General features: G+C 50.1%; 1 long non-coding RNA gene across 1 annotated transcript; it reads left to right on the forward strand.

Moving 5' to 3' along the window:
- The first annotated feature begins 10 nt into the window (after positions 1–10).
- On the forward strand, positions 11–8,085 carry LOC142050207 (uncharacterized). The gene is made up of 3 exons (XR_012657953.1): positions 11–112; positions 366–574; positions 6,623–8,085. It is a non-coding gene; the product is annotated as an uncharacterized LOC142050207 (long non-coding RNA).
- The last annotated feature ends 13,590 nt before the right edge of the window (positions 8,086–21,675 follow it).

Raw genomic sequence — 21,675 nt, forward strand, 5'->3', positions numbered from 1 at the left:
AAAGCCCTCAACTTTGATGTATCGTGATCACATTTTTTTTTTCTTTTCCTGTCAGCTCTGAAATCTGAGGCTGGGAGCCGGCTGGAGAGGAGAATCCTTCATCATTTCTGAGGTCAGAATAAACGCTTGATTTTGTCCCGAAATAATGAAGAGATTTTCAATGAGTCCCTCGGCCAAGCCGTCTCTATTGTATATTGCATTGACAAAAAGGATGTTATTGACTATGCAACAGTAGGCTCCTTTCCTCTCTCTCCAAATAAACTCTCGGTCCTGTCTCTTGGTCAGTGGAAAGGTGAAACGAATAAGATTAAATCGGACAAAAAAAGCAAGCTTGGTATGTATATCATCTAGATTTTACTCCCCAGACTGTGAAGAGACAGGGAGTAAAAGAGGCAGAGCAAGGCACGGAGAGAGAGGGGGAGAGAGAGAGAGAGAGAGACAGAGACACCGACACAGACAGAGGCAGAAAAGCCTGAGAGAAGGTGGACGGACCCAGCAGTCGCAGCCCGGCTCCCCCCGGCCCCGGCCCGGCTCGGCCCGGCTCCTCCCGGCCCCGGTCCCCGGGCCACCCCAGGCAAGTCGCCGCTTCTCTCCTCGGGGTTTAAGGGGGGGGGGGTTTGGGAAGGCGGGGGGGGGGGGGAGCGGGACCGCGGCACTTGGCGGGGAGACCTTCCCCACCCCCCCACAGGGCTGCTCCCCCCCCCTCCCCGGCGTCCCGTTATTTGGGCATCCCGTTATTTGGGCTGAGAGACGCCTTGCCCTCGTTTTATCCTGAGACTTTATCCCCCCCAACACCCCCTTTCCTCCTACAGAAACGCGTGTGGGTATTTCCACTGCACCCCCACCCCTCCCTCAAATAACCGCGTGTCTCTCCGAGCTGACCCACGCGGGTTTTGACCCCACGCCAACGCCGAGCACAACTTCTAGCTCTGGCGGCGGCGGCAGCAGCAGCAGCAGGACGCCGGGCAGGGAAGTGCGAGCATCCTCACCCTCTCCTCTTTCACCTGCTCTGTTTGTTATTTGATCACCTAATGAGAAGATCGATGGCAGTCTGTTTATCTGGGGTGATAGTGTCAACAGATTAAAGGGGCAGCAATCAGATGCTTCCCAGCCGAGCTGGGCGCAACCGCAATCAGGAGGAAGCTCAAACCCGATCAAATTGCGCTGGTTTGGGCGAGGGGTGTGTGTTAGGGTGCGTGCGTGTGTATGGATGTGTGTGTGGGGTGTTTTCTCCCCTCGCCTGGCTGTAAAAGCGTGGCCGTTTGCATTTGCTGCGTGCTGAGGGAAAGCGACTATTAAATGTGGGTTTAAAAAAAAAAAAAAAGCAGATGCTTGAAGGACCGGTGAACTTTGCGGGATTCCCGAGGAAAATCCCGACTGTGGCGCCCCTCTTGTTGTGCAGGAGCCTGGGGAGGGAGCCGGGACGGGGGTGTCCGCCGGCGGGAGCAGCCTCATGCCCCAGCTGACCAGGTTAAAGCTCAGCTTAACCAACGGGAGGCATTTCTTCTCCCGGACAAATTACAGGGACACTTTAAAATGGTCACAACTCACATTTAATTGGGAAATTAGTTCTGATTGCTTTTTAACCTCTGCGGATCCGGAATGGGTAGGGCAGGCGGCGCTGGGGACTTGCTCAGGCTTAATTTTCCCTCTGTCACCCCTAGACCCTGCTTTCCCCAGGCCAGGGTCGAGGCTGGGATCTGAAGGTGGCAGAGGTTTTTTTGGGATTTATGGTTTGGGGTGGATTTATTTTCTCCCCCCGCCCTCCCCACCCCTTCTCTGTCTCTCTTCTCCCCCCCCCCCTCGGTGTAACCCAACCCGGGACAGCTTGTCTCCCCTCTGCAGCCTTCTTGTCCCCTCTGGAAAGGAAAAGTTCACCTGGAGATCAGTGGTGACAACTTCTACATGCTATTTCTGGCGGGGAGGGAGGATAGGGGGCTGTGTAGAGTATAATATAAAACCCAGTTGAAGGTAGTATTGTTATTATTGTTATTTTGTAAGTGGCAGGGCTGCACATAAGCTGGGAGCTGGGAGCTGAGATCTGTAGCCTGCCTTTACCAAAACAAACATTAAGTGCCTGCTTCACCTGCCAAGCTCCACAAGGCAATATATACATATATATATAAAAATATGCTCACACACACACGGATGTACACGTATACATGTGTGTCTATATATATACACGCAAGCATGCAGGGAGTGGGGCAGGCGGAGGACAATAAACGCGCAGGCTGCTGTCACAGGGTGCAGCGAGCAGCTCTGACGTGCAAAAATGTCCCCCTCGTTCCTAATTTTTAGCGTTTTTAGCCGTCCCCTGCTCTGACTGGCAGACACCTTCAAGCCGGGATGCTCAAAACCCAGAGGGTAGCGTTGGGGCCCCTTCTCCTGCCGTGTCCACCCCACCCCATTCCCCGTGCACCCCTCGGTGGGAGCCGTCGGGGCAGCCCCTTTCCCGGGTCGGGCCCGTTGCAAACGGGGTGTGACCAGTCACACCGGGACCGCCTTCCCCCAACCTTCATCGCGTCGTCCGGCCCCGCAGCCCCCCGGGACCCCCGCAGCCGGGCTGGGGGCGGCCGTGCCAGGCCAGGCCTCCGCAGCCGGCGGTGCCCATCCAGGCCTCATTTCCCATCAGCCGTGCTGCGGCCTTTTCTCCCAGGCCTTTTTCTGCATTTGCCCCTTTTTATGCCGCCTTTTCCCCCCCTTCCTTCCCCTCCTCCCTCCCCACCTGAAGGATAACCAAGTTCTTTGAGGACCCCAGCACAAAATGGGGTGGTGGTGGTGCTTTACAAGGGGAAACCGCCCCCAAACGCTGTGGGAAGGGTGTCTCCGGTGGGTTGTATCACCCTGGTCAGCCGGGGGTGGGGTGGTGGTCCTGGGCTGGTCCGTCCGAGGCGGGGGTAGGGGCTGCTCGCTCCGCACCACCTGCCAGGAGCCCTCCTACGGGTCTTGGACCTCGGGGGTGCTTCGTGCCGACCCTCGCCCCTCGCCTCGTCCTAAAGGAGGCCCGATGCCGAGGGGGATGGACCCCCCTGCCCTGCTCTGGGCCTCCCGGGTGGGCATCTCCCCGCTTGCCTCCAAGTACCCCCATCGCCCAAGCTCACCCCCCAGGCCGTTTCACTACATCCCACCGAAAGCTGCCTTGGGAAAGAGGGGCCTCCACCTTACCTTCCCCTGCACAGCCCCCCTCAACACCCACACGCCCCAGGCCACACCATCACGCATATCCTGCTTTATTTTACTCTTTTTTTATTCCCTTTTTCACTCGTGGGAGCGGACTCTTCCCCCCCCCCCAGCTTCCTCCTGGGGTCGTGGCCGACATCCCTGCGTTGTCCGGAGGGGCTGCACATCGCAGCGGGTCCCACGACCCCCGGGGAGGGTGTCACCACCCCGCCCCGGGAGGGTGGTGTGTGTGTGTGTCCCCTCGCCCCTCGCCCTCCGCCTGTGCTTAACCCAGAGGCGCGGCCGCCCTTCCCCTCCGCGCACGCCGCCTGCTTCCCTGGAATTATTTTAGACAAGATTGGCAAAAAAGCGGCGTGACAGCGGCCCCCCACCCCCCCCAACCCCCCCGCCACCCCCTCGAGAAGGCAATCTGCCGTCCCCACAGCCTCCCCGGCAGCGGGGCCGCGCCGAGCCGGGGTTTGTCATTTGTTAGCGCTCAAAAGTACCGGGCTCCGGTGCCAACCCGAAAGCAAGGCGCTGAATCACAACTTTGCGCTCGCCATCCATCCAAACAGAAACGCCTGAGATCCCGAAAGCCTGCCTTTTTTTTTTTTAATTAAAAAAAAAAAGATTAAAAAAAGGGGGAAAAATTAAATCTATGCCTGGAAGTATTTAAAAAAACCCAACAAAAAAAACCAGAAACAAGATAAACAAACCCACGCCTGCGTGGGGAGGGGAAAAAAGCACCCAAACCGAAGGCCACTTGCCTAAAAGCATAAAGGAGCGTGGCAATTCCCAAGTAGAGCTCCAGGAAAAGAAATTGATGACCCCTTGATGCAAATCAAAACTTCCTATGTAAGGCAAATCTGGGAATCATTTTCAACACACTGGTGAATCCGGGACCAAATATTTACTTTCGGCACAAATAAAGCTGCAGTGATCCGAGCGCCGAAGCCAAGAGAAACAAAAGTCTACAAAAGCCATTAACACGAGGCTTTGCGTTGAAACACCTCTGACTGTAGTTTAAACCCCCGGCTTCTGTTAGGGATGAATTTGGTGTTATTTATCATTCCGAACTGGGCTGGAGCTTTTGATGAAGAGCTGACGTTTGGAAACGAGTTTGAAAGTTGTGAGATTGTCCTGACAACGCAATCGAAGGCAGTATATAATCATTTCCTTAATAGTTACCTGTCAGAGATCCCATTTCTTTTACTGCGGGGATTAGTCCGTCAGGAGTAGATCCGAGCTGGACTTTCCGCAGACCAGAGATCGGCTCCGAGGCGTTTTAAGTATTTTATGTCACTTTCTCCCCTGCACCCGAGATAAAACGGTGCACAAGTATTTTGCTGGGGAAAATGCAACAGCGGGGCTGGTAGCAACAGTAGCGATATAATCATATTTACCTCATCAGAAGTTGATCTCAGTAATAAACCCCAGCATTTTCGCTTAAAGTGTCAGGAGTTAAGATATGTTTATTACAGCGTATTGTCCCTGCGTGGGGAGGACGGGGATGCTCTTTAGATAAAGTTTGAACGGAACAGAATAAACACAGCAAATCGCTCCAGCCCAACACAAAAGCTGTAAATGACTGCTATGTATTTTACCACCGCAAGGCTTTTTTTTTTTTTAAATTTATTTTTTATAATTTTTATTATTATTTTTACTATTCACACGTTCCTAGGAGTGAAGCCCGGGCATATCCAACGGTGTCGTTAATAAGGTATACAAAATTGCCTGATCCTACCAAACGGGGCTAGAGTTATATGTTTTATTGTTAACCCCTTGCACTGAATCTTCTGAAGCTGAAAGGGAAAAAGGAAAGGGCTTTTGTCCGAGTTGATCCTTGGCTATTCTGGGGCTCAGGTTGGTGTGAAAGGGACGAGGAGGTCACTTGAAATCTCCTTTTATCTACTCCTATTTTCTCTCTGGATCAGCAACTTTGAATAGACACCATCTAATCGCTCGTAATGGAAAAAGGGGGGGAAGAAAGGGGGGGGGGGGGCCTGGTGTGTGTGTGCTCAGGGAGCAACGAAAATGCTTTTGCGCGGGGGCTGCCTGGCCGGAGGGGTGCATGCCCGTGGGTGCGCGCATGCAGGGACACGAGTGGGCAGACCCCCGCACCCGGCGCCCGCCATGCGCGCACCCTGCGAGCCCGCGGAGACACAGGGGTGCCCCTCACGCACCCCGCGGGGCGGGGTACCCCCTGCCCGGGCCCGGGAGTGCTGGGTGGGGGCAACCCGCGCCCCTGAGACCCCCTCCCCGCGGCTGGCGGCTAGGACCCTTCCCGGGGGGTGATGCTTGGAGGAGCAGCGCCGAGAGGCGGCCCGGCATGATTTTCCCTCTCACACTCAGACCCCGGAATTTTGGTAATTTGCACTTATTGAGGTTGCCAGGACTGGGAGGCAGACCCGGGTGGCTTTTAGAAAGGGTTGTCGCCCCTTCGGTGGGCAACAGACTCGGCTTTGCCGGCCGCCCGAGCCCGGCCGGTATGCGGACGGCGATGGGGGTGCCCGCGGTTTTCTGGGGGTCACCTTGCCAAGGCTGTTCTTCTTCCTTTTTTTTTTCCTTTTTTTTTATTTTTGGGGGGTGGCTTAAGCGAGGAAAAAATAAGAAAAGGGGGGGAAAGAGGCGGACAAAATTGGGGGCCGCTGGCAAATAGAAAAACCTTTGTTCTAGAGGCTCAAGCCAGGGCACTATCTCTTTCCTCCTGGCCGCTCAGAAATTGGCGTTTCTTTCTCAGTCTGGGATGCTTTTCGCTGTAAATTCCTTCAAGTGACTACTTTGTTGCTAAGGCTACATGTTCCCATCCCAACACACAAATCTTTTCCACTCCGGGACCAGCTCAAGCCCTGGGCAGAAGTCTTGACTTAAGAGACCTACTTCAAACTCTTTGGAGTGCCTCCCTGCTTAAATACCTGCTAAATGCTGCGGTGCAAATGAAGGACTAAACAGTCCTCTCCCCTATTACCCCCTCCCCGCCCCGGTACGTTTTACTGGGACTTCTGGTGAATAGATGGCGAGAAGAACCCCAGTCCAATAAAGATTAAATTAAGTAGAAGAAATCCAGCCGGTGTATATTTTGAAGCTCCGGTGGGGCGTCAAACCGATGTTTAACACATTTTTTCCACTCACTGTGCACAAGTCCTCAGCCCCCACCGCCTTGTTTAATTTTCCACCCTGGAGAAGGAGGAGCGGGCAGTTTTGGGGGGCGGACAGAAAAAGGGTCCTCCGACCCATAGACCTTTCCCCATCCTCCGGAGCCATGGCAAGGGTCGGGGGGGTCGGGGGGCGTGACACCGTGTCCCCTGACAGGGCACACAAACACACACACACGCACACCACACGGGCTATCCAGCCAAGAGGCACCTGCGAGGTGGGGTGCCGGGGGGGGTGTCACCCAGCCTGTCCTTAAATACGGAGCTGGGGTGGAAGGGGAATTAGGGATTTTTTTTTTTTTTGGCAGGATCATCCTCCCCATCGCCCTCGCCCGCCCCCTTGGCTGCACTGGCCGGGAAAATACGGGTTTATCACCCCTGCTCGGCAGAGTGGACACGGGTTTGCGATCCGCTGAGCCCTCCAGCACCGCCAAGATGGGAGAGTGGCTCTCCTGGATGCCAAAGGAGGGGGGAAAAAACCCCAATCCCAACCCCAGAGGCTCTCGTCGCCTGGAAAAGTTAAGCGTGACTCGGTAAACGTTTGTAAATGCAAATAGAAATGAATAAATAAACCTCAAACCAGGTAGTTTGGGTGTAATAGTTTAGCAGGACTAATTGCAGACAATGGAGCTGAAATGACTTTTCCAATTAGCTGCTGGTTGGAGTTTAGTTGGAGGAACTGTCAGCTCTAGCGATGGGTAATTGCTTTATTGCTCACAAAACTATCATCTATTTAGAACATATGTGCTAATTACTCTGGATGGGCGTCGGAAAAGAGACCATAAATCTATTAGCACTTTAAAAAGTCTAGGGTAGTTGTAAGCGACCAAACTCCCTTCCTTGGCGCGTTAAGGGCAAGATTCGCTCCTGGGTGACGGTCTTTCCAAAAAATAAAAATAAAATAAATAGTATTCGGCCACATGCGTTCCAGGGTATCTCTGCGACCTCGGGGCGGGGCGGGGGAAAGAGTGGTCATCTCTAAGCGAGGAAAGCCTCTTTCTATAGACCAAACTGGTGCAATAAATCACTTTCATAAAAACGATTTTCCTCTTTAGCCTTGCAGTATTTTTTTTTTTTTTGCAAAAAGATTAGTTTAGAAATCTTTTAATTGGATTACTCTGGAAAATTAATCTCCTTTAGGCTCGCTAAGTTTGTGTACCAAATATTTGGAAGTAATTCATTGCCACAAAAAGCATCCGGGATGCCTTTTGTTCGAACTAGCTCAGAAAAGGGACAGGTAGGGAAGGTGGCATTTTACCGAACGCATTCTCGGCCCCTTGCAGTTCTCAATGCATATTCATCACTGTATATGTCTCATCGAACCGCATAAAATTGCTCATGTAAAGGAGATAAGCAGAATTGTTTGCTGGACTGTGCTATGGATCAGGGCTCCGGAGCTGGGTTAGGAGTTTAGGGAAACAAAATTAAAAAAAAAAAAAGGGGAGAAAAAAGGAAAAGTTTTGGCAGCCCAAGGAGGAGTCGCCCAGGCGCTGCGGTTTGGAGGAGCATCCCTGGGCCGAAGCTGCTTCTCGGCCCCCCGCGACCCCCGCCCCGGGCTGACCCGGTCCCGGACCCGGAGGAGGGGGGCTAGGGGGAAGGGTGTCTGACCCGGGGCTGGCGGGGGGACCTCCCCATGCCGGCCACACGGCGGGACTCGAGAGGATCCCTTCGTTTCCAGCCCAATTTAGTGGTTAGCGGCAGCCCCGCGAGGTGTGGTTAATTGGTGGTGGGATAAAGGCGTAATGACTTGTCAGGGAGACGGTGGTGACTCTTTAACGTACTGTCTTCTTCCCCCCTCCCGCCACCCCCCCCATGCCTTTTATAAGCGGAGACATGCCATCTCTCTGCTAAAAGAGCAATAAAGCTGGGTCCATTTATTTATTTTTACTTGTTTATTTTTCCCCGAAGGAAACGAACCTGCAGCTTGTTCCCGTTGATTTATTTATGCGCAGGATGTGACACTACTGGAGGCCGGAGTGGGGGGGGACGGACGGGAGCAGGGGGCTGTGGGGCAGGGGGCGGCTCCGGGGGGTGGGGGGAAGGGGGAGAGGGGAAGGTGCACCTGTGTGGAGCAGGCGTCAGGGACCGCGTGTGCGTGGGCTGCTGCTCGGGCTGCGCAGGTGAGGGGGCAGCACGGGATGGCCACGACCCAGGACGGAGGATGATGATGATGAGGATGGTTTTTGACCTCTTGAGCGCTGGCCGAGCTCAGCGCATCGGGGAATTAACATCTCCCCCCAGACCCAAACCCCAGTCGCGTTCCACGGGTGTCGGCCCTCCACGCACTTCCTAATTGGCGTGTGCCCCTTTCGAACCTCCTTTAGATTTTTGGCGTCAGCCTTTAGCGAACCGTGAACCGCGTTTAATCCGTGAACCTGCATTTAATAACGCGCGTGGTGCGGATACGCGCGGAGTTACACGGGGTGTGTGTGTGTAAAACTCGGAGAGAAAGGTGCCTGCGCGGGGGTGGACGTACACGTCCACATCCCACACTACAGCCGGACACTTGGGTGTTCCACGCGAGCCCAGACCACGAAATCCCCCCGCAGGAGGGACGCCAGCGCCCACCCGCAGCCCTCCACGCACGACACGCGTGAGACCCCCGCGTGAACGTGCGCAGGCAGGTCGCTATTTCCAGCCGGTGATTATATATTTGCTAAACAGCCCCGTGGTCTGCGGCGAATTAAATTGTTGCGGCGCTGATCCTGCGCGGGTCCCCGCTCACCTTGTACCCCCCTCCCCTCCGGGTTTCTTCTCGCTATGCGCAGGTAAAAGTTTCTCAGCCCCGTGCTGTGGCTAAACAGATTAATACACGTTGACAGAGTCTTTATCCTCCTCGCACGGTGTTAAATGAATCTTAAAGTCCCTTCTGAGACAAACGGGGAACTCTCTCTCTCTCTGTCTGTCTCCCTGTCTATCTGCGTGCGCTTCGGATGTGCCCTGTGGAAATTGTTTACAGTTTGGAAGACTCTAACCTTGATTTTCCAGCTTTGAGCTCCCTCTGGAAGCGGAAAGAGCAATTACTCCACATTACTGTACATATTTCATTGCCGTGATAGATCGCAGGTGTTGCAGCCGCCGCTATTGTCTGCCTCCCTCCCGCCGCCCCGGGGCCGGAGCCTGCAGGATGCTCCGACTCCGGGTGGGTCGATGGCCACGCACACTCCCACGACCCACGGAGGTGCAAAAAGGACCAGACACCGCCCCCCGCCCCCATCCCCTCGCTCCCCTCAACCCCGTCCGCTGGCCTCTCCTGCGTGTATCCAGCGCGGAGGCGCTGCCTTTCACCCACGCGTGGAATAGAAAGCTGGGTTGTGGACAGGCGTCTTTCTCGGTTTAATATCAGGAGTGCTAACGCGGGGTGCAGCCCACGGCAAGCGATGGAGACCCCCGACCCCTCCCCGGGATGAGCGGTTGCTGCCCTTCAGCCCAAGGTTGGGAGGGGAGGGGGGTGAGGACAGCCGCGGGGCTGAGGGACCCGAGGCAAAAACCAGGAGGGGAATGGGTAGAAAAGGCAAAAACCAACAACCCCGAGACAGGGATAGAGCTAGAAACCCTCGGAGTGTTGCGCTTTTGGGCAGAAAGTGCCCGGGATGGTGGCTTTTGATTTAAGCCGTGCAGTAGTCCTTTAGGAGGGGGATCCAGGGGATGCGTTTGCGGCGAGCTGCGAAGGTGCGGGGTGGAGGGAGACTGCTGTGCTATGCCGGAGCATCCCCGAATAGCATTAAACTGTGTCATGGATCAGTGTCATGATGACGTATGACACACCACAAGGGATCATGATGAGTGACTGGCATAATAGACATGGATAGTGGACCAAAGTCTCCTTGACAATTCTTAGTCATATGTCTTGGGGGGATAGTTTTACATTCGTGATCCGTTTATTTGGAGCCAATTCCGGGAGAGAGACACATGAAGCACACGACTGACTCTAAGTAGGATGAAGACGGGCTTAAATGGCACAAAGGATTGCGGGGGAAATCTGAGGAGGTCATCGGCTTAGGTGCAAAACGCTTCAAAAAAAAAAAAAAACCAAAACCAAACCCACCACGACCCACCCCACCTGCTATTTCTAATTGAGCAGGACGCTCCTGCTTTCTCCTGCCAGCATAAAAACGGGACGGCTCAACTCGCCGTTGCCTGGCGCATCTCCTCGCTTCTCCCGCGACCCGCTGCAGAGCCGCTTAAGCACCGCGCACCTCCCGTACCCGGCGCTGGGATAAGTTCCCGTCCCATCGCGACTTGTGGGGTGCCTCCCGTGCCCTTCTTATCACGCGTGGGCTTTGCTGGGGGTTGCGCAGCGCCGAGACCTGAGGGCTGAGCTCAGGGCTGGGTCGCGCCTCGGTTCTAGCGGGGAAAAGCCTCGTCCACCCCCAAGGTCCTCCGAGCAGACAGAAAGCATGCCCTTTATAAACCACTTAAACCGTGCGAAACGCGCCCCAGCATGCCTCTCACTGTGAGGGGGAGAGCCCGAGGAGCTGGACCGGTGGGTTTTCTTTTGTCTGCAAGCATCCCGAGCTACCGGGGGGGAGTTTGGGCTTCTTTTCCATTCTGCCCCCCCCCTCCCCGCCCCCCGCCCCGCTGCACACTTGCCGCCAAGCCTGTGCCCCTCTCGGCGGGGGTCCCAAGCAGGGCAAGAAGGCCCCTCTACAGGCGATCAGCACCCCGAAACTCGCCTGGGCTGGCTGGGAGTGCTTTTCACCCCAATGGGGATCCCGGGGAGGCTTCTGCCCGCAACAGGAGGTTCGCAGGGCTCCCCCTTCGCACAGCACCGCCAGGGACATTGTTGACTTCTAAAAATGCCCAGAGGCGATATTTATCCCTCCAGGAGCAGAATGAACGATATTGTCCCCGAAAAGGAGAGTCACAAAAGGGAAACCACCTTTCAGCCTGACACTGGAGAAGAAAAAAAAAAAAGGGAAAAAATCTGCTGATCCAGATGCTGTAAGAAGTTCACTAAATGTGTAAGCAGGTAACGCAGGGAATAGCGACATTGTTAACAGAAAACATCTAATTAACAATGACTTCATTTGATTGGGAGGATGAAAAAGCCTTTTTAAATCAGTCCAGATTTACTGGCCTAAGCGCAGCCAATTTATGAATATGGAGGCTGTATTGAGTCTGCCTTCTTTCAAGATGTCATCTGAGGGGTAATAGTATAGGTGAAGTCATTTAGTTACACTGTGGAAACTTTTATAGTCCCTTTCTTGGGAATTTAATTCAGTGCTTCTTCATTTTATTAGGAACAGACTGACTCCATCAACGGCGCTCTCCATGTTTAGAGCTTAGACTGCTTGAAGCAATTAGGCTCCCCAATTAGCATACTTCTCCTGACCCCAGCAGCACCACCAGGTCCTTACGTTATCCATCTCTTCAAAGTAGGGGAAAGCCAGAATAAAACATGCCTCCCAAGTGTCCAGGGTGGTGAAACCAACACGCAAGCCGGCTACCAAAATTATCCCTTTGCCCTTAAAGGGGGAAGGGGAGGGGGGAGTAAAAAACCAACAACAACAACAAGAAATTGAAAAAACCCTCTTAGTATCACCCCGGTGCCCGCGTTTTGGCAGTTTTTGCTGTTTCATGCGTTTTGTGCTTATTTCCAGCGTGTTGCCAAATCGCTGCCCTGGGCAGGGATCGGTGTGAGGGGGCAGAAGCCGCAGCCGCGGGGGTGTGGGTGGTGGTCGCCCCGGGGGATGTGGGATGCTCCCGGCTATGCCTCGCTCCCAAAACGTGGGTCACGTCCACGCGGGGAGGGACAAACCGTGGGCAAGGGCGCAGAGGCTGGACCCGCGCAGGCACCCCTTCCACGGGTGGTTTTTCTTTTTTTGTTGGGGAGGGGGGCGTGACCGTCAGCCCCGGCGACACCCCCTCCCTCTGCTCCCCCTCCAGCCCTTTGGGTACCACCAGGTGACTTTTAAGCGCGGGTCGACGGTTTCAAATCCGTACACCCCGCCTACCGCCCCCTCCCTCCCACCCGCGTGGGTTTCCCGAAAAGGTGACCGCAGGGGGTGTGTGTGCGCGAAGCTGGGGCGGGGGGAGAGCGGGTCTGATCCTGCCCAACCCCCCTCCCCCACGGCCCCAGCCCCGCATCCATGCCAGGGAGCTGGAAGGGGCCCGATCCCGCAAAGCCGGCAGGGGGGCTTTGGGGACCCTCCGCTGCCTTCTCACCTCCAAAAGTCTTTATCAGCCGCTCGCCCAACACGGATAAAGACTCTTTTTTTTTTTTATTTATTTATTTTTATTTTTTTTGTTTTGTTTGTTTGTTTGTTTGTTGTTGTTGTTGTTGTTGTTTTTGTTGTTGTTACCCCCCTCCAACCCTCCTGGAAGCCCACAGAGGGGATCCAGGGAGCCAGTGTTCAGCAGATAGAGCCATCTGACCAGAGCTTCGCAGCACTACGGAAGAAAAATCTCTATAAAACGAAATAGGCAATCAACTGAAATCTATCCTCTTTAAATAAACTGATTCCTTAGTATTTTCCCAGTGTTGCTGTAAGTTGTTGTCTGTGATGTCCCCCAGGGCTCTTTCCTCTGCTCTCTGATTTGGTGTATAAAAGCAGCTCTGAATGATGGATTACTGTGTCATTGCAGCCTGCGAAGGATTAATTTGTTTCATTGATTTCTCTTTAGGCAGATTGCCAGAATTCTCTGCTTCCCACCTTTCCCCGGGACTTCCAGCAGTAATAGACAGTAATAGCCTAAGACAAATCAGCCCATTCTTGTAAAAATAGAAACACAAAATCCTGAAGTCCCAGGAAAGCCATAAAGAAGTTTTTTTCCTTGTTGTGCTCTAAACCCACTGATTCTTAAAGTGAGTCCATCTTCTCTCCGCTCCCCACTCCCTTTTTACAAAAAAGGTTGCAGAGCCCTGGGAGTGGGGGAGCTGCTTAGTTGCAAGAGCAATTTCAACAAGCAGTTGCATGTGAGCTGTTGTCATTTGACGGTCACAGAGAAATGCTGTGTTCATGCCCAACAACAGGGGCAGGAATCACAGAAGGACTGAGTAAACCTCACAGTTCATTCTTTCTTAAAATCACCGGGCCGCCTATAGCTAATCTGTTATCGATCCATCTGCCTGTCTGGGGTATCGAGAAGAAATGCGGTTTATGTCAGGTCCTGGAGTCACCAGTCTGATGTGGGGGTGGGTGGGACAGGACTCTCCCAGATCAATTCGTCTGCATGCTTTCAGGGTAATCTGGTCGGAAAATCAGGCCTTGAAGCGCTGGGATGTGTGGGAAAAAGGGAGCTGGGCACCCCTTTCAGTGCAGGTTGTGGGAGGGTGAGGGGAGGAGAGGAGATCCCATGCTGCTATTCTGCCCACTGCTGCTATTCTGCCCACAGCACTGCTCTTTTCAGACCTGCTTTATCAACAGCAGACATGGGTCAGCTGTGCTAATCTGTTTCCACAATGCAGTGCTAAAAATTGTATTGATTTAGTGTTCTCAGGTTAAACTTTAGATGTAATTAGTCCTATAGTAAAAAGTAATGTTGTCATGTGATAGTGTCATTCCGGCTTGGGCTGGTGTAAAGCTGTGCCACGCTGAAACAGCACTGTTAGCACGGAGGGTAGAGAAGCATTTACTTCACTTCTGTATCTGCCTTGTGATGAAAGTAGCTCAATAGATACTTTCAAAGGGGTGGAAAATTTATCCTGCTGGATAGCACAGATCCACTGCATTGTAAACCTAGGAAATTTTGAATTACAGTCTTTTTTATATATATATATATATGTATGTATTCCCCCACCCCCCCAGGGAGGATGTTAGCCTGCTACTTCCTATTTTAATTTACTGTAATTTCAAGTCAAATCCAAATACCAGGACTTAGGTCACAGCACGATTTCATTGATATCATGCCAGAAAATATGCCTTGCCCTGCCTGAGCAATGCTCTTCTATTTACTTGCATGAGATCCCTCTGCGGTGTGTAGAGTCTAACTTTTCCCTTCTCCGCCTAATGTAGTTTTTGAAGGAACTATCACGGTAGTTATAAAGAGGGTTATGTGTTCGCTCCTGGGAATCCCTAGAAATCCCTACTGGGGAAACCCTGCAGAAAAGCAGGGGTGGCTGCCTCCAGGCACGGCAGCCTGGAAAACGCTGGTGTCCTGGGGAATGCCGCAAGCTTCCCTTCAAAGGCTTCTCTGGTGTAACAGGGACCAACCCCACCCCTGGCCTTTTCTGCCATACACAGACTCACTCTGCCCGGCATTCCCACTCCTGATGGTTTTTCACTGACAAGCAACTTTGAAAGGAAAGGCACAAAATGCAACAGTTCACATTTTTCCTGCTCGGGTAGCCGAGCCCCAGGGAGGCTTGGCTCTGAGCACAGGGTTCGTCTTGCCTGGGAGCAAACGCTGCCATCCCCTCTGCCCCTTCCTCCTTGCTGATCCTTTTCAGCTCACACACGGGGATCCTTCTGCTCCTTTGCTAGGCACTAAGGAAAGTTTTGCTTTTGGTAAATGATGATAACAATATTCTTGTCTTGGGAAGTCTGAGTTAGGAGCGGAGACAGATTTCCACCCCCATCCCTCCCGTTTGCAATAAAACAGGCAGAATCCATCACAGACCAAACTTAAAAAGCTTAAGTGAAGCTCACATCCTTTCATCCCTGCAGGACTGGAGAGAAACAGAGTCTGTTAGATTAGCAAACATTAACCTCTCGCATAGTTCTGGATGTAGGATTAATGTCTACTGAAGGGACAGCTGTATGACCCTCACACACATACACTATACATTAGGGCTGTCACTCTATCGATCGGGAGAAGTTTGTGTGAAGAAGCACTCCCCACCAGGGAGCAAAAACAGGCGAGAGCTGGAAAAAAAGCTATTTGTGCTCTGCTAAGACACCCTTTTAAAAACTTGGTTCCTGTTTCTGGCATCCACAGTTCAGATGAGCTGAAATCTGAATGCTTCACCCCAAGGTTCTGCCGCATGCGGACCACACACAATTTCCAGCTGTGACCTTGGGATCAGCTCATCTTTGGGCAAAACACAGACCTGTGCCAATGCTGGATTTGCACATAGTAGAGCATTGCTTAGGCTCTGCCCACACGAGGTTTTGAGTCCCCATGGGATTCTCACTGGCTGTACATGAGCATATCTATTCTTGCTTAGATAATTTGGAATCCTTCTCCAAGGTTTTCCCTCCTTACCCTCTTATCTAAGAAAAACAAATAGGGCTGAATAATATGTTTGTCAAACGTTCTTCCCACTAATATAGGAAAACTTCATTCTATGAAAACAAAGGTTGATTGTTTCTTAGGGTTTGCTGGATTGGGTACAAACACTGGGCTTGACTCTGGTCACGCCCTATTTTCGTGTTAGTCTAACTTCTATCATAACACAGTAATTCCACAGATGTAACAGTGGGTTCAGTGCATTTCTGAAAACAGACTTATTTTAGTTACATAAATGAAAATAAATGCTTATTTTTAAAGCCTGTATATTAAACATTAACGTTTTTTTGGGGTCCGATTCACACAAATATTTGGATGTCAAATATTGAACTTCTCAGCCCTTGACAGCAGGAGAAATGACTGTGCTGTGGGCTCCCAAGCACCCCGCAGGAAGAGAGGAGAGCAGTGCATCCACTGGAGCAAACCCGGTCGGAGCCTGTGTGCCTCTCAGGGTGCCCCAAAGGGGACATTGACCATAAGTGTGGCCTGTGGTGGCCCACGCAGAGCTCTCAGCCAGCGCTGGGTGCCTGCTGAGGGCAGTAGGATGAAGAGAAAACACATGATGAGATGAAGCCAGTGCCTTTTTACACAAGCCCGCTGTAGTTGGGGCAGGTGCTGAGAAGATGAGCTATCCGAGATGAGCTTGCAGACAGATGTGTCCCCTACAGGTGGTTGTACCCAGTCCTTGTTAGCACACAGAAGAGAACAGGGCTGTGCACTACCAAAAATATTAAACTTTGGTCAATTGTCCTTCTGGGCCACTTGTGTGGCCGCAGGTTAATACCTCTCATGCAAAGTTCTGGGTGCCTGCTGGGCTTGGTGGGCTGCAGTAAGTTGTGCATTCTGGTTCTGCTGCTGGAGGAGCACAGTCTGAGTCCAGCCCAGCTGCTGGGAGCAGAGGCACTGTGCTAGACCTGAGCTGTCAGAGCTTCCTTTGGGAGGGACGGGGAGTGGGCACCGGTGGACCCCAATCCCTTTGGGCAGAGGGAGTAGCCAAACTGCTGCGTGTAACAACCAAGCCAAATGCTCCCTAAATGGCCAAAAATCATCTCCTGTGTGGTACCTGCCGGGGGAGGCGGTCGCTGACATCCCAGACCCATGAATCCAGGCTCAGCTTAGAAGCGGTGCAGGTCAGAGACCAGGATAAACTTGAAACCCCAGCAGCTGGGATTGAATACTGCCGTGTCCAGCACACACACCGCAGGGCTAAGGAGCTGCAGGCACAAATGCTGCTCAGTGCAGTGGTGAGCCGTGCCCTTTACAGGGTCAAAGTTTTTACCCAAAGCACGTTTCTGGCAGTAGTTACCTGACCTGGCAGCTCATCCTGGAGCTGCCTGATTCCTGAAATCTGTTACCCAGTGCTGAAAGATACAGCTGAAGGAGCTACGGCATATGCGGTAGTGCAGAGACAGTGTACCAGTAACTGACCACGCTGTGAACTGGCCCAAAATTATCCTACAGGACGGTTTCCAAAGAAAATGCTGATTTGGCGGAAAAGTGTTTCAAAGGAATATATCAATTTCATCAGCTCTTTAAACAGTGGAGCATCAAAACTCTTTGCTAGAGCAGTCCTGAAATATTATCCATCACTTCAAATTCATATTAATGTAAGAGAAGCAAGACAAAGGCGAGAGCAGCTGTTTTAAAATAAAATCTTTCAGACAGGTTAAAACAAGGTATTTCTGACAGTGTTTAATAGTGCTTGCTGACAAATTGAGAGGGTCTTGGACTTTGCTCTTAGCTGCTGCAGCGCTGAAACCCTGCTGTTCTGGAAGATGCAAATATTGGCTTTGGTCAGCCCGAATCGACAGGTAGAGGGAAAAACAAACCCGCGGGGATGAGAAACAAAGCAGTCTCCTCTGATGGGCGCAACAGGAATTTGTGTCTTGCTAAGCCTGGATCCATCTCTTTATATACTTTGTATAAGACAATTACTAGGCCCTGGGCCCAACTTCTGGATAGTATTAAAGGGAAGATCCTGACTGAAAAGGTAAACATTCAGTCAGACCTCTGACACAGTTTATTTTTAGTGTGTTCAGCAGCAGGGAGTAGCCTTTTTTTTTTGTTACTGAGGGCCACGCATTCATAGCTGTATGTGTGGGTCAGCAGGGAGCTGCTGGGTACGTGGCAGCCGTGGGGACCTGCAGTGCCTTGCACAGGCGGGGAGATGGAGGGCATCAGCCCACCTCTAAGTAATTTAGCTCAAATGGCCAGATGAAGGGTTAGGAAAAAATTGGTGTGCCAAGGTACCCCAAAACTGGGCACCATCACTTTGCCAGAAACATGTTCTCCCAGCAAATAATTTGATTTTTCCATTCAGGCAGGCAAAGATAATCAACCGCTGGTGTGTTGTGGGCATCTCGAAAGCCTGCTGAGGGTTAATTGCAACTTTCCCAGGAATTTATTTGTTTTTAATTCTCCTAGAAAACTGAGGTTGCCTAAGGTATGAAATGGCATTCAAGTGGTTAACACTCACGCACTTCTGAACAGTATGTGGAAAGGAAGTATGGTCTCTTGCCCACCCATTAACCTCTGCTATTATGGGGCTCTTATACCAGCAGCAGTAAAATTCACCTCCCTGCTGTATGTGTTGCTGTATCGAAGATCAAAGTTCTGTAGTTTGCAAAAACATGGAAAGTATAGCATAATTAAATCTGTTTGTTTAGTTAGAACTCAGTGTTTAATGAATAACAAATTTCTGCTTGTCCACGAACGGCATGAATGAAAACACCAAATGAGTGAGCAGGGATTTCTAGCATCAGATTTTACAGCCATCACTGTATTGATACTTCATTTTTTCCAAGTGAGCAAAAAGTTAAAAGCACATGGCTTACCACACCAGTGCCTCGTTACTACGATCACAGGCGACGTATTAAAAATGGTGGGATCCTACATAGTTCCAGTGCTTTGCATAGCTATTAAAATTAGCTGCACCAGTCATTTCTTTCGATTTACACCATGCTAAACAATGCTAAAGAAACGCAGTTCTGGCTCTAAGCAGCTTTTCAGCTTTACTGTGCTCCAGGAGATCAAGAAGGCCGTCACTAGTAAACCATATATGCCTGCTGGTGGAGATCATGGCCATGGAAGGGAATCACGGCGGTCTCATCCCTAAATCCACTGATTTTTAACATGACAACCACAGCATATGTACATGAGGCTGCGACTGGAAAATGGTTCCTGTTGGTCATTCTTTTCTAGAGAGCTTGACATGAACTTTGTTGACCAACCATGGTGGTCCCCCTTCAGCTGAAAACACAGACAGTGACTTTAGTTGGGAAAAGTACTCTGCATACATCTAGTCTATACAGCACGCTGGACTAATGCTACATTTTGACCTTGTGTATTTTATTTTTTTGTGCCTTCTAAGCCATTTTTTGAAATGCCATTATCAGGCAGAAATGTCATTAAAATTAACTGTGATACTCCTCTACCAAAACTGTGTTCTATCTTCTTCTCTGAGCAACCTGATCTAGTTGCAGATGTCCCTGCTCACTGCAGGGGGTTGGACTGGGTGACCTCTAAAGGTCCTTTCCAACCCAAACCATTCTGTGGTTCTATGATTCTGAGCAATGTTTTGGGGATTTTCCCTAGCTTCTCAATAGTGAAGGCAAAAGTATTTCAGCATTTTACTATGCTTTTTGCTGTTTTTCTCAGCTTCATTAACAGAGACAAAATTACCTCATCAATTGTGCCATTTCAGTTTTCAAATATCCTTTCTCATTCCCTGACACGATGGCACCCTGTCTGGGCTACGAGCATTTCCATAGATTTAAGTTCAGAACGCCGTGTTTTCACCGGAAATAAACAATGTCCCAAGACATTACTTTTGCTACTGGTTACACGTCAATTGCAGTTTACATTTCATTTGATATCGTCCCTTTGAAATGACAACAGTTTTAGAGAAGGTGTAAAATGCAGGCGGGGATCCTCTGCGATCATTATAAAATAGCATGAGAATGCCTGTAACAGTAGGAGCAGCATCCTGGCTATATTCCAGTTTGGCTAACTACATCCTGTTTTTCTAAATTCAGGTTTATTTGCAAGCTTGATCCAGAGCCTCCTGAAATAACTGTTTTCCCATTGCCACATTCTCGTCCCAGATTGGTTGCTCTTTACTGTTAGGTGAAGCTGTGTCCAAGTCCTGTGTACTTTTTTAATGAAGAATAACCTTTGGTTTTAATGGGAAAGTCTAAACCTCACATCTGGATGGCAAATAAAGGGACAGTAAAATCCTTCTGCCTAAAATATCACTAAAATATATAACAAATTTCATTTTATCACTTGACACTTCTTTCTTTGTCATATATACCCCCCCCACCATGCAAAAACAAATTACACCAGTATAAATGTAAATGAGAGCAAGAGGCAGAAATCTGTTAACGGTCCTGCTCTGTAGGTAGGGGGAAATGCCAGGAATAATGTAGCTCACAGTGTGGGTGCATCGATCATGTAAAAATCAGAACATTGTCTGATTCAGTTGTCAGGATATAGAAAACATATCTTTAGAAATGCACAAGGTAACGATAAATAGTGTAGCAAACAATGAGTTAAAATTTCAGTGTAATAGAAATCTGCAATTAAGGGACTTTCTGTATAACACTAGCTGCACGGTTTAAAAGTTTTGTTTTGCAGCAAAAGTCTGAAAAAGGAACTAAACATTAAAAATCTGCACTTTTGAATATAATTAACACATATTAAGCTACAACTTCTGCACAATTTCATATATAGGGCTGTTGTTTCTTGTTTTCAGCTCTGTCTAGAACTATCTGATTCTGCCAGATTACTGGTAAAAATACAGAGCTGGAGGTCACATCTTATTAGATAATTATACAGTGTAAAGATGCTTCTCAGCTACAGAAAGAGGGTAAAGCAGTTGCTCTTTAACAGATGCCACGCTATATGAATTATGTCAGTTCTGTAGTTACAAAACAACTCGAGAAAATGTACTGTAACAATATGATGTATGCTAGGATTGATTACCCCCAAAATCCTTTCAAGAGGAAAAATGGGGAGGGGGTGGGAAGAGGGAAAGATTGTTTCTATCCAAGCCTCACATCCTAAAGGTTTAGCTTCTGTGGAGAAAAACCTCACATTGGGTTATTACTTAGGGTGGTCACTCCATTTGTGTATTCATTATGCGCATTAAACAGTCAAATATATTCCTTCCAGTAAATATGAATAGTTTAATTTGTTCTGCTGAAAGAGAGACAACTATCAGAAATACCAATAAAAGTCACATAATGAAATAAGAATACTAGAAAATCGGAGGATTTTAGTACGGTCCATTATTCATTCAATTCCTGGCAGCCTTTATGATTACAAATCACTTGATTGACTAACTAGACATTCTCAAAGTGAATTATGAATCAGGTTCATTTTTCCTGGTTGAGAGTTGGTACATGTTGTAACTCTTCCACTTTGTGATATATCAAGTTCTTGTAACAGTAATAAGAGATATAATCAAGTCTTTATTTCAGGACAAATAAATTGCCTTTTCAAAAATGAAATGTGGTTGCTAACATTTTAACAGTGTGCAATGTAATTCCTTCCTGCTATTCTCAGAGTGCAATCTGCTGTGATGACACAGCTTTTGAGTATTTGACTTTGCTGAAATTATTTTAAGAGGCTCACGCCCTCAGTCCGCGCACACTGACCTCGGTGAAAATTTGGCGCTGGGGCTAAGAGCAGCGAGGGGTCCTTTTCCCTGCTGAAAATGAGCCTTAGACACCTAAACCCTGGGACACAATTTGCCCTTTTGTGCCTGGCTCTGATCTCAGCTTGGGAATGCCGAACAGTTTTAAAGCTGTTTAAGTTTACTTTGAAAAAAAAAAAAAAAAGAAAAAAAAAAAAGAAAAAGTAAAATGAATCTCTTCTAAAGTGTGCTTGACCCTCAAGTCCTCTTCCATGAAAAACTCCCTCAGGCTTTTGTGGAAATTATGCAAGGGGAATGACTGGCAGACTGGGGTGGGAGTTATTTGTAGAACAAATGCACAATCCAATCCCAAATCCCCCTAGAATAGGCTTAGTGCGAGGTGCATTTCACCTTCGAACGGCTACAGGGAAACAAAATTAAGAAGCAAGAAAAAAAAAGAGAAAGGCCAGACTGAGGCTGCTCAAAACCTGTGCGAGTGTCCTAGGTGAAAACCGCTATAGGCAGCATTTATGCCATGCATCTGCATGTCCGATG

Source organism: Phalacrocorax aristotelis, chromosome Z (genome assembly GCF_949628215.1).
Source record: "Phalacrocorax aristotelis chromosome Z, bGulAri2.1, whole genome shotgun sequence".
In the NCBI taxonomy this organism is placed as follows: domain Eukaryota; kingdom Metazoa; phylum Chordata; class Aves; order Suliformes; family Phalacrocoracidae; genus Phalacrocorax; species Phalacrocorax aristotelis.